The sequence below is a fragment of the Typopeltis vanoorti genome, chromosome 6, assembly GCF_054136105.1.
Source record: "Typopeltis vanoorti isolate ZY-2024b chromosome 6, IOZ_Tvanoo_1.0, whole genome shotgun sequence".
NCBI classification, from domain to species: domain Eukaryota; kingdom Metazoa; phylum Arthropoda; class Arachnida; order Uropygi; family Thelyphonidae; genus Typopeltis; species Typopeltis vanoorti.
The window spans coordinates 128853710-128866666 of NC_143554.1; the positions used below are offsets into that span (position 1 = coordinate 128853710).

Genomic DNA, 12957 nt, shown 5'->3' on the forward strand with positions numbered 1-12957 from the left:
GTTTCCCACTTATATTAAATCATTTGTACATAAATGCATCGTAAAATTGCTTTGTGTATAATATAATTTTTATCTGGTATTCACATAAGTTTATAGAAGCAGTGGGGATTCTGATTTTCTCTTCGCATTTCTAATATGGATGTCTTCGGATCCGAATCATTAGCAGGATATCAGCTGAATGCAACAGGAATGGCAGAAAGACTATTGACATCGTCGCAGGAACATTTAGTATGAAAGCGAACATTAATACCTCACTTGGTGATAGGCCATCACCAAGATATGCAGCGACAGCCACATACAACGAAATCATTACCACTGACAGATGCACCTGCTGGTCACTAGAAACTAGCATTAATTCCATCACTCGCAGTAATTAGCATTTACTAAATGGACATTGCCTTTTGCGATGCCAACAAACCTCAAGATGACATTTTGGTAAGTGTAGACATTTCTAACCAGATTTAACAAATAGGTATTATTGAAGTACAAATTATCGTGCTTAGCAATGATATTAGCATTAAGTTTTGGCTTTTCTGTCCTTTGCCAGCAACTACTTTTCAAGTAAGAAGAATTACAAAATAATGAACAGATTGCTAAATGAGTTGATACGTGAATACTTGCTTACATGGTCATTATGTTTATGGAGAATCTTATAAGAATCATGGACTGCACACTTTTGTTTCGTACTCTCTTCTAAAGTTATGTAATTTATGTTGTTTAAAGTATATATTTCCTATTAATTTCGGACTTTCACGTGTACCATACACTTGGAAAAATGTGCAAAATTTTTAGAGTAAGTAACTCACAATTAAATAAAAATAAATTAAATTAGGAAAAAAACTGTCCATGCTAATCGTAGAACTTGCAAAATCCATTCCACTTCACTAACAGGAATAAAATTAAACTCTTGCCAATAGCTTCGAATCGGTGGCACATTTATGATTTTTCTCCTACTCCACACAGTAAACTTTCGATATATATACGATTAATACGATTATACAGGAAAGTCCATAATTTCTGAACCCAGAGAAATCCTGGCAGATCCAGGCACTCATTAAGAGCATGATGATCGTTTTGTAATATCCTGGAGTTGGGCACCTGGAATTTGTTCCTACAGATAGCTTATCAATTAACTGTATTAATTAGACGTTCTTGAGCATTTAAGGGTAGGTGTTTTCCTAAATTGGCAAGAAAAGTGTTACAGAAGTGTTAACTTCACTGCGCCTTTCCCTTGGTGCACAGTGCATTGTCTGGACAACAGTTTTTGGACAAAAAAGAAATCATATGTAGTCTCAGTCTCATATCTACCCTACTCCTCTGGCTTTCTGTGACTCCGTTTGGATTTCCCAAATTGAAACAATCTAAAAAAAAAAAAAAATCGAGGGGAACTATGTAACATTTATATATATATTTTTTTATTCAGTCCAGAAATTTTGGAATATCACCGCGAAAATTTGAATCGATTCACAGAGTTGATAAAATTCTCAGATCTGGACCAAAATTGAATTTAATTATTATATTTTAGCGAATTCCTCTGTGAAAATTTTATTAACACTAATTAAACAGCTTAAAACAGGAGCGACACTATTTCCATAAGATGTTCTGCTTATATCATGACTGGAAATAAGACGCATTGTGAAGAACAGCCGCATTTAAAATCAGTGCTGTCGTGAGGAGATAAATAAAGAGTGCTGAAAATATCTTATTAGTTTAAAAGGAATGAATTTTATTGCCCCAAAACTCCATAAATATGTGATAAATACAGGTAACCCTGGTATAACGCGGATGTTATACCAGGGTTACCTGTATCTACATTATCGATTTAGGGTCTACATAATTCTATATAGATTTAGGTTCTACATAAATGCTGCGTTATGTAAATCGCGTTATGCGAGACTCAGATCACAGAAAAAGTAGGGTTAGGTTCCGAAATCGTTTTTTTTTTTTTTTTTTATTATATGAACAATGACATATCCAACAAAAAATATTTTTATTTAATTCAGGTAATTCATATAAGTTAAGAAAACATATAAACTATGAAACAAATACATAGTATAAAAGTATAAAAATTACAAATTATAGGTAAACTTCATTACACATAATACATGAATGTTTTGGGCAAAATAAAATAAAATGTATGTTTTAATCGTCATCACTGTCTTCAAAACTAACATTTCGTAGATGTTCTTTATTTACGAGTGGCCGGACGTCGTCATCACCTGAAATCTCTTGGCCATCATTTGTATAATTCTCATTGCATACTTCGGCTGGTTTAGTTATCAAGAAGTCAGGAATAAGACCTTGCTTACTACTATGCTGCAATTTTTTTTTTATTAAGTTCATAATACGGAGCTAAACAAATATCCAATTGTCTCGTGAATTTTCCAGAGTGCTCCATTGAGATATCATTATCCATAAAATAACTTTTTTGCAAAGTCCAATCCTTCTGCTAATTTCTTTAAACTGAATTCTTTAACGGATTTATCACAAGCAGAATCTTCGGCAGAACTTTCCCCGCCATTTGGTTCGACGTCATCTATTAATTGTACCAGTTCCTTCTCATTTAAATCTATTTCCCCATCAATTAATTCACTATTGAAGAGATTGGAGCACTTATGAAGAAGTTCGCGAAGGTTGAGTCTCATGTGCTGATCGAAACAATGTATCTTCAGTCTTATTCAATTGTTATTTTGACAGTTTACAGTGGGTGGGTTTATCCCTATTAACAAACGCGTATATCGCAAGTGGCCATTACTATAAAAATAATTTTTTTTACATAACTCACAAAAAAATAAAGTACTCAGCTTGAGATTAACACACTTATGATTTTTAACGCGCTTTACAACAATTTTCAACAATAAATGCTCTATACAATAAACAATTGAGTTACATGTGTGCTAAAGGGTATTTTCCCTAATATAAATTCGCTACTTATAACTACATGCGCAATACGGGCAGACGCAAATTTAACGAAGATAAAATTTGATTTTTAAGTCACGTGTTGAAAAATATATGAAAAGATAAAGGGTTACTACAATTTGTAGACCATCTTATATCGAAACCGCGTTGTATAAGTACCCCGTTCAACAAGGGATACTACAATTTGTAGACCGCGTTATACGAGGGTTACCTGTACTTGCAAGCATATAACAAACCTCGTAGTTTGTTATATAGTGTGACAAACTACCTATGAAACTTGATTGAATCATTTATTAATTCACCTCAATATTGTTTCTCGAAATTGACTGATTGAAGTTTAATATTTAAAAAAAGTAAAAAAAAAAAAAAAAAAAAAAAGACCCATTTTATAAATTGATAACTGTTTGATTTGATAATTGTTTTGAGATACACACACACACACACACACACTCTCTCTCTCTTTTTAAATAGAAATATGAAAATCGGCCTGGAGGCTGTGGCGCCATCTATTGGGGATGTGTTGGCTATCATAGATTTTTCTCGTTAAATCTATATAAACTGCGATTGTCGTGCATAGAATAAGACACAGAATTCCATAGTATATTACTAAAATGTTCACATTTATGAATATTTTTCTTCCAATAAATAAAGCGCGAATGTATGTTATTTACGAATAACGTACAATAAATAATTGTATACACTTTATATTATATTTATACGGGCAAGTAGGTTTTTCCTCCCGGAAACTCGGGTTTTTCGTCCTGTAAACTCAAGAAAATCGACCGTAGAACCCACATTATTTCAGACATTAAATATATTGTGTTAGGGTTAGGGACCACGAGATGGCGGCACATTTGAGCCGTCTCTCTTCACTGAGTACCGCTTAATTAGTGATAGCCTTGGGCCATCTATCTCTGATTGGTACCAGTGGAGATTGAACTGCCCACTCAGTCTCCAAAAGTTAGATAGGGCTAAATGGCCTCGCCTACTCCCCGTATACGGGAATAAAAAAGGCGTTAGCTGATTTTTTTTTTATTACATTTTATATATATATATATATATATATATATATATATATATATATATATATATATATATATATATATATATATATATATATATATATATATATATATATATATATATATATGTTAAAGATACCAAGCAATTTTAAACCTGGTTTTTCTCCATTTCCCAAGTAAGCAAACAGACCAAAAGTCAAGTTTGCGCCTGCAATTGATGCAAGTCTAACTGATCCCACAGGTAGTGCAAGACCAGGGCAACTCGTGGCAAAGGTGGAACATATGTAGAATACTTTCTACATATATATATATATATATAAAAAACTGTTCTGATGATGCCTGTGATACTCAGGTGAAAATTCTACGAATAAAGAATAATTTACGTGAGTTAATTCCGTTATTATAATAGTAAGTAATTAAAAATAACGTATCGTGACGAAACACCAGTGTTTCCCAATTCGAACTTGTACTGCAGACCAGTAAAATATCTGAAGCTTTTAGAGTAAACTCGCATAGTAATTAAAATCTCTATAGTGAAAATTATATATGCATACAACGAAAATACATAAATATGTAAGGAATGTTATTTTTTTAATTTTTTGAATAAAATAGTAAACCATTTCATCTTTTAATTCATCCCTCCGCTCACACTGAAACAAAACAAACGAGCTAACTAATATCCTGTATCTAAATACGTAAATATCAGATCTCCTGGCCTTTCTTAGCAATCGCAAAATATAAAATATAAAATCCTTGGGCGATTATAATCTCACTCGGGATATTAATCATGTCTACTGAACGCAATCTCGCACTGATTTATAATAGATCAAATATAAGGTAATGTCCAAAATACTTTTTTGGATACTAATTTTGTCTTTTATTTATTAAATAATAGCTTTTAGGTAACATATTTCAATAACGAGAAGGGATCCTGTAGTATCACGCTGCACATACACACATTCCCCCCTTCTCTCCCCCCCCCCAACATCGTTAGAATTGTAATATAATCTGACAGTGCTGATATACACTATTTCATGTTCGCGTTGTTTAAACGTTCGATTGTTTGCTTGCGCCTATTTTCCAAATACATTCATACTTGGAAAACACTCTTGATACTTGTGCTAAAATTCTCTAATAAATAATTCTTTATCACATAAGCTGCTTGTTTATATAAATGCTTACTTGGGTTTCTATTCGTCACGAATAGAAACTCAAGAACTCAATTATTTTTTTAAGTTTTTACTTATCATCATCGAATGCTTGATATGTATCCTCAAGGGGAATTTAAATAGGACATATCATCTTAAACTTGTGCAGACCGGTAAAATTTGTTTCGTACCGGCGCCAGTGCAACATTGATACCTACTCCCGCTACATATCTGTCATTGATCTATGCAATATTAGAGTCTAAATATCATGAATTGTGATAAAATCTCTCGGCACACCAACTGAAATTCATCACGGAGACCGATAAAATGAAAACTAAACATTCGACTAAAAAACGGTTCTTTTTTTGTTCTTGGTTTAGAATTTCATTAGTGCCCCAGTTCGTGTTCATGCTGTTGAAGTAATTATTATTGTTATTATTTTACGGCATCTCCATGGAGTCTGGAGACTCATCGTGGGAAACCCAAATCAATCATCATACACACAAATCCTATCATATCTTTCCTTGAATCCATTCACCGTTAGGGAACTCACAACCAATTGTGGCAATCCATTCCACTCATTCAACATTCTCCACGCAAAAAAAAATCTGATCCGCACACCCCTACTAACCACACTCTTACACAACTTCCACGGATGGCACCCAGCTCTATGACTATTTGTCATCTATCCAAAAATTTCACTTGCACCAATTTTATAAAATCCCTTTAATATCTTAAACGTTTCTACCATCTCTCCCCTTTTCCGCCTATCAACTAAACTTTGTAACCCACAAACCTTCAGCCTATCCTCGTAGGGAGTATTCCGCAGACCTGTCACCATCTTGGTCACTCGTCTCTGAATATTTTCGACCACCTCCTGGTACCCAAGAAAACCAGGTGACCAAATCTGTGCGCAGTAGTCAAAATGTGGCCTTGACTACATAGAATCGTAGCCTTATAAAGAGGGATAATAACTTTTGCAATAACTATTATCCCCAAGTTCCTAGTCTTATCAATTTCCTGCAGTCCAGTATCATTAGTATGATACACCATATGCCGCCCTTTTCACCCCGAAGTGCATAACCTTGCATTTTTACTTGCATTCGTTGACTGCCTGGTTTTCCCTTTCAGTCGTTTCGGACCGTAGGCATTGCCCTCAAAGTATTCCTGGTGAGATTTTTACAGAGTACTTCACCATTGCTTTCCCCAAATCCTTTGCCCACAATACCAATTTATTTAAATCATCCTGCAGGATATCTACATCACTTTACCAACTATTGCACTCCCAGTTTTGCATCATCAACAAACAACTGAATATCTCCTCTTAAATCTTTCCCTATGTTATTAATATACAAATTAAAGAGTAATCGCCCTAGTACTGAACTCTGAGGTACTCCACTAGTCACCATCATTCTTCTAGACTCTACTCCACCATATGCTGACGGACAGACACCAGAAGGTGTCTGTCCGTCAGCAATCCCCCTCCAATCCATGCTACTAGCCTCATTTCTATTTCCCATCCTCTTCAGTTTTTGTAATAGTTTTCCATATGTTATTTTGTCAAATACCTTGGGAAAGTCCAGCAGTATCATGGTGTAGCCATTACCTTTATCTAATTCTTCTGCCACTTTATTATAAAATGCGAATAAATAATTAAAACGGGACCTATCCTTTACAAAGCCATGCTGCCCACTATAGAGTATCGCATCCCTATCCACTTACTGTTGTATTTTACCTTTCCCCAATTTTTCTAATATTTTAACAACTACTGCCGATATATTAATTGGTCTGTAGCTTGCTATCTTTGTCTTGGAGCCACCTTTATGTAATGATACTATTTTATCCTCTTTCCACTCCCTTGGAACCCTGCCAAAACTGAGACATAGATTGAACAACTTCATCAGAGGCAGTGCCAATTCTCTTGCACATTCAGAGAGCTGATATGCCATCCAGTTCCACTACTGTGTTCATCATCATCATCAGTGGCTTTAACAGGCACTTAAGCGACCGCAGCCTTCCAAGTATCCTTGGACTTCTCAACCGTAATACGAGGATAAGGCGGTTACCCCTTTGCCTCTAAATATTCTTGGCTGTAAATTGCTTGTGTTCTACTATCCGATTTGTCTGTTTTGAGGGATGAAAAATCCCCTGCCTCCATATGAGACCACTAACTCACCTTTAGACGAAAGAGACCAGATAAAGGTTCCTCACGTCATGGACAGGAATCGAACCCAGGTCTTTCGGACCAAAGGGCTTCGTCTGTACCAACTGATGAGCTGCGGAGGCTCACTGCTGTGTTCACATTCTTATTTTTTAATATGCTGAACACCTCCTGTTCATCTACCTCAATATTGATATGTATCTCTAACATCAGCAACTGTATAATCTCCACCTGAATGATACACCTTTGCAAAATGATCACTCAGCAACTCAACCATTTCTTTTGGTTCAGTCACTTTTCTACCATGAGCATTGTTTAAAGTCATTCTACCAATAATCATGTTTCCTCTTACTTGCTACATAACAACAAAACAAAACAACAATAACAAAAAAAAACTCCTTTGGGTTTACTTTGTCCTATTTGGCTAATTCTCTCTCATAGTGTGACTTGACCTTCCTTACCATACTAGTCACCCTTCTTGTTTGCACTCTGTGCTATTCATGTGTATGCTGATCACTTTTTTCTTTATAGTTAAATTTTTTTTAATTGACTCCAAGTTGTGCTTAATAATAAACGTATATTTTAAATTGCATTGGTTGCACCATTTCTTGCTATTTTTAATGTTTAATGAATATGACTTTTCGACCTTTTAAAGACGACCCTGAACACTTTTTAATATATTCTTCTCTATAACAAATATAAATTGTATTTTTTGTTGTATTCTGTAGATGCAACAAATGTAACAAATGTATTTAATGACTTCCACAGAAAACAAGCGATCGATTTGCTTTCCTAGTAAATATTGGACATGGAATGAACAAAGGAAAGATTTACGCGAACGAAAAAAAAAACACTCTGTTCCTGATTAATGAAGAGCCTGTGTAACTCAGTGGATGTGGCGTTTGCACACCACGGCGCTTGGCCACACGAAGGAAGACTTGGTTTCGAGTCTAGTCGGCGACTAGAGGAAATTTTTCTAAGCCTTTTTTCGACCGGTTCCCGAGTTAGTCGATCTCTGGCATGGTCAAGCGGGTTTTTCCTCCCAGAAACTCGGGTTTTTCGTCCCGTAAACTCAAGAAAATCGACCGTAGAACCCACATTATTTCAGACATTAAATATATTGTGTTAGGGTTAGGGACCACGAGATGGCGGCACATTTGAGCCGTCTCTCTTCACTGTGTACCGCTTAATTAGTGATAGCCTTGGGCCATCTATCTCTGATTGGTACCAGTGGAGATTGAACTGCCCACTCAGTCTCCAAAAGTTAGATAGGGCTAAATGACCTCGCCTACTCCCCGTATGAGGGAATAAAAAGGCGTTAGCTGATTTTTTTTATAAATATTAATGAATATTATTAATATTTATTATTAATTTATTAGGAGCCTGTGTAGCTCAGTGGATGTGGCGTTTGCACACCACCGCGCTTGGCCGCACGAAGGAAAACTTGGTTTCGAGTCTAGTCGGCGACTAGAGGAAATTTTTCTAAGCCTTTTTTCGACCGGTTCCCGAGTTAGTCGATCTCTGGCACGGGCAAGCAGGTTTTTCCTCCCGGAAACTCGGGTTTTTCGTCCTGTAAACTCAAGAAAATCGACCGTAGAACCCACATTATTTCAGACATTAAATATATTGTGTTAGGGTTAGGGACCACGAAATGGCGGCACATTTGAGCCGTCTCTCTTCACTGCGTACCGCTTAATTAGTGATAGCATTGGGCCATCTATCGCTAATTGGTACCAGTGGAGATTGAACTGCCCACTCAGTCTCCAAAAATTAGATAGGGCTAAATGGCCTCGCCTACTCCCGTATACGGGAATAAAAAAGGCGTTAGCTGATTTTTTTTTTTATTAATTTATTATCCATTTATGCATGTCTTCGGTTGTATCTAATTTTGTAAGTTCTGATTCGAATATCCTCGATAGTGAGTCTCATACGGATGTAGAGAACACGCAGTTAAACAGACAAATATTAGCATGATGTCCTTATGTTGCATCGCAATTCCAGTCAGCTAACCGTTGTTGCAGAAATTGGAGTATTAAATTCCTTTATACTATTTAAGGAACTGAACCGTAGTGATATTAACAGGATTATGTTATAAAAGTTCAGCTAATAATAATACATTTCATAAAAGCTAATGTGAAAATCTGCTCTTAGAGAAGACGTTATTGTGAAGTACTTATGGATCTCTGTGTTACTTAATATTTTATTATTTCTCTATTGTTATATGATATAAATCTATTATATCACCCTTTATATATATATTACTACTTTCTTTCTTGTACACGTGTTTCTGTGTTCAGTGAATTGTAGTAATATTAACTGACCTGAACTGAACACTTTTATTTGTTTGGTGAAATATGTAGCAGCGATTAGGTTGATTTTGTTCGTCTGCCTCTAAGCATTAATAACTCAATACGTATAAAACCAACAGTAATAACTTTGACGAATTAAAAGTACAAATATTTCGTACTGAAAGTAACAGTACATCATCAGCGTAGAACAAACAGTTAAAGGAATGGAATACAAAGTACTGAACAGTCGGTGTATTACCAATTAAAATTGTTGCCGCGTGCTAGAAAATCACTATTAATAAAATATTATTAAATAATTCTTAAAAACTATTTCATTGATGGTTGCATAAGATAAGAATCTTCCAAACTTTTGGGAGAGAGAGAGAACAGTCATTTCGATTCAAATTCGGCCGATGTAAAAGGGCTTCGCAACTTTCTTTGGAAAGGCGTTCATATTTAAACTTGCATCTGTGGAGAAGACAAGTTTTATCCCACTGGATATTATGTTTAGTGTCAATGCAATGTTGTGCTAGACCATACTTATGAGGTTTCATGTATTCGATATAATACTGATATTCGTTCATTCTTTTTTTTTTTTCACAGAATGGCCTGTTTGTCCAAAGTATGATAAATTTTCACACGGTATCTGGTAAACACCAGCTAATGATAGAGGTGTTAGTTTGTCTTTTGTAGATGGCAACGAGTGAGAAATTTTGTTGATAGGAAAATATGTGGGAATAAGATGATACTTCAAAATTCTGTCTATAGGTTTTGAGATGCCTGAAATATAAGGGATTGGAACTCTGCGGTCTACTGAAGAATCCTAAGGTGTGGGAACATAGGAGTCAATTATCTGCAGGATTTGATTAAGGTTGTAACCATTGGATTCTATTAACTTTTTTATAGTGAAAAGTTCTTGCTGTAAGCTTAATGGGGAGGAGCACACTTTATGTACTCTATTAATTAAAGATTTGATAACACCGATTTTTTGAGAGGTGTGATGAGCAGACATTTGATGAATGTATCTGCCAGTAAAAGGTAGGTTTTCGATAGACACTTGTTAACAAAGTACCAGAGGATGTGCGTGTAAGGAGGATGTCCAAGAATGATAAACTACTAGCCTTTTCTTTTTCCATTGTGAACTGAATGCGTGGGTGGAGGCTATTTATCTGTTGTAGGAATGTGGTAAGTTTCTCTTCAGCATGTGGGCAAATAGCAAAGACATCATAGACATAACGAAACCAAAGAGAGGGTTGGGGATGAATGGATGAAAACAAGGGTATCTTCCAGCTGTTTCAAAAAATAATTTGCCAAAGGTGGAGACAGAGGGCTACCTATGGCAGTACCTTCAACTTGTTTGTAGATCTTGTTTTTCCAGCTGAAATATCTTGAATGTATGACAAATTCAAAAATATTTCCAATATCCGGAGGGTAATCATCATATAGTAAGTTGATAGCGTCAGCTAATGGAATATTGGTAAAAAGGGAAACAATATCTAAACTGACTAACAAGTCAGACTCTTTGATTCGAACATCCTTGATTTGTTCAAGAAATTGTGTCGAATTTTTGATGAATGATCTAGAATGTTCAGTATGGGCAGTTAATGAACGTGACAAAAATTTAGCAATCCGATAAGTGGGAGAGTCAATACAATTCACAATGGGTCTTACTGGATACCCTTCTTTATGGATTTTTGGGAGACCATATAAACGAGGAGTTCTTTCGAAATGAGTGCGCAGCTTATCCACGGTGTTTTGATCCCAACTGATAACTTGATCAAGCAACTTATTTAATTGTTTAATTTGCGAATTTCTATGATTATGATTGATTTCTTGATAGGTGTTTTATACTTGTTAAGTTATTAATTTTAATTATGCCACATGTACCTCTAAAGATTGTCTCTACGCATATTATAATTCCACGCTGATTGCTAAAATTTATTGAGTCATCACATTTTGATTTCATTCGAGGTGGTCAAATTTGGAAACAATTAGAAATGGTAGTAATAATGAGAAATGAGAGTAATTGCCTGGTTGACCAAGTGGATAGCATACTTATCTCTAACCAAGGGGTTGTGGGTTCGAGTCCTTGCGGTAGGCATATTCGTGAGAGCCTGCTCTGGACAAGGTTGCAGGGGTCCCTGAGTTTGGCGGTTTTTTAATTTATTTAAATAAAAAGAAATTTGATGGATTAATTGTAATTTAATGAAATTCAACAATTACCTTCTCAACTAAAATTTATCTATGTTATCTCAGATTTCGTTCGACCCATTTTTCGTGGTAAAATGATGCGTCATAAACGACAATAAAAGTGTCTCTACGGCACATATAAATTAAAAACACCTCTAAGTTCAGTTGCTCTTTAATGATGCCTGTGTAATGCAGATTTGGATTAGATAGCGCTTCTACTCTCCAAACAGGGCGTTGTGAGTTCGAATCTCGTTGCGGGCATGGATATCTGTGAATATCCCTTAATGCTTAGATGAATGGCATAGATGAATTTTAATCCACTTCAAGCTTCCACCTTGCAGATAGAGGCCTGAAGAGGCTTAAAATTCTTCTCGGATGCATGTAAGATTTACAATGCTATTGTGAAACAGACCTTTTTATGATTGTTTCCGATACGTGTGAGGTTAATTATTATAACACCAAAGGAGAAGTACTCTATCAAACACAATATATGGAAAACTTCTTCGTTATCTGGAGAAATTTCGTAGCTGATCATTTTTATATCTCACTAAGATATCTCACCTGCTATATCATTGTTAGTACAGTGTATTCCATGTCGGGAAAGGGGTTTCAACATTCGTCATCATCATCATCAAATTCCTGCCATGTACCTTCAAGGGGTGTACAGGATATGACAGTACTACATGAAAAAATTACATCATTATTAACTTCCTATCTACAATTTTCTTCCAAATCAGTCTGTTACTTGTCAAGACTCCAACATTATCAGATCTTATATTTCTATCGTCTAAGGCACTTTGTACCGTATCAATCCACCTATATCTTGGTCTTCCTCTGGGTCGTTTTCCTGCCAACCTGGCAGAGAACACTTGTTTTGCTAATCTTTCCTCTCCCATTCTATTTAAGTGACCATACGACCTGAGATTAGCTCTGCTAACGCATTCCTGGATGCTGACAATGTCAAGTTCTTTCCTAATATCCTCATTTTTAATATGATATTTTTAATATGATATTGCCATTGATGCCATCTGTTCACGCCTCTAATCTTTCTCAGGACTCTCATATCTGCGGTCTCTAGTCTTTGGTCAAGTGTTTTACTTCTGACCCAGCTCTCAGATCCATAAGTTAAAACATTTAATATGTTTCAACATTTAATAACTTTTATATTTCTTAACTATTTTTATTCTTTATTGTTATAATGAAATACATAACCTGGAGTTTTTTTTTTA

The 12957-nt window shown here is 35.4% G+C and overlaps 1 long non-coding RNA gene across 1 annotated transcript in view; it reads left to right on the forward strand.

Moving 5' to 3' along the window:
• The window catches only part of LOC150105933 (uncharacterized), a 130471-nt gene that overhangs the window by 67776 nt on the left and 49738 nt on the right, over positions 1-12957 (forward strand). The window contains exon 2 of the long non-coding RNA XR_016548462.1: positions 90-435. This is a non-coding gene — a long non-coding RNA (uncharacterized LOC150105933). The remainder of the gene's footprint in view (positions 1-89; positions 436-12957) is intronic.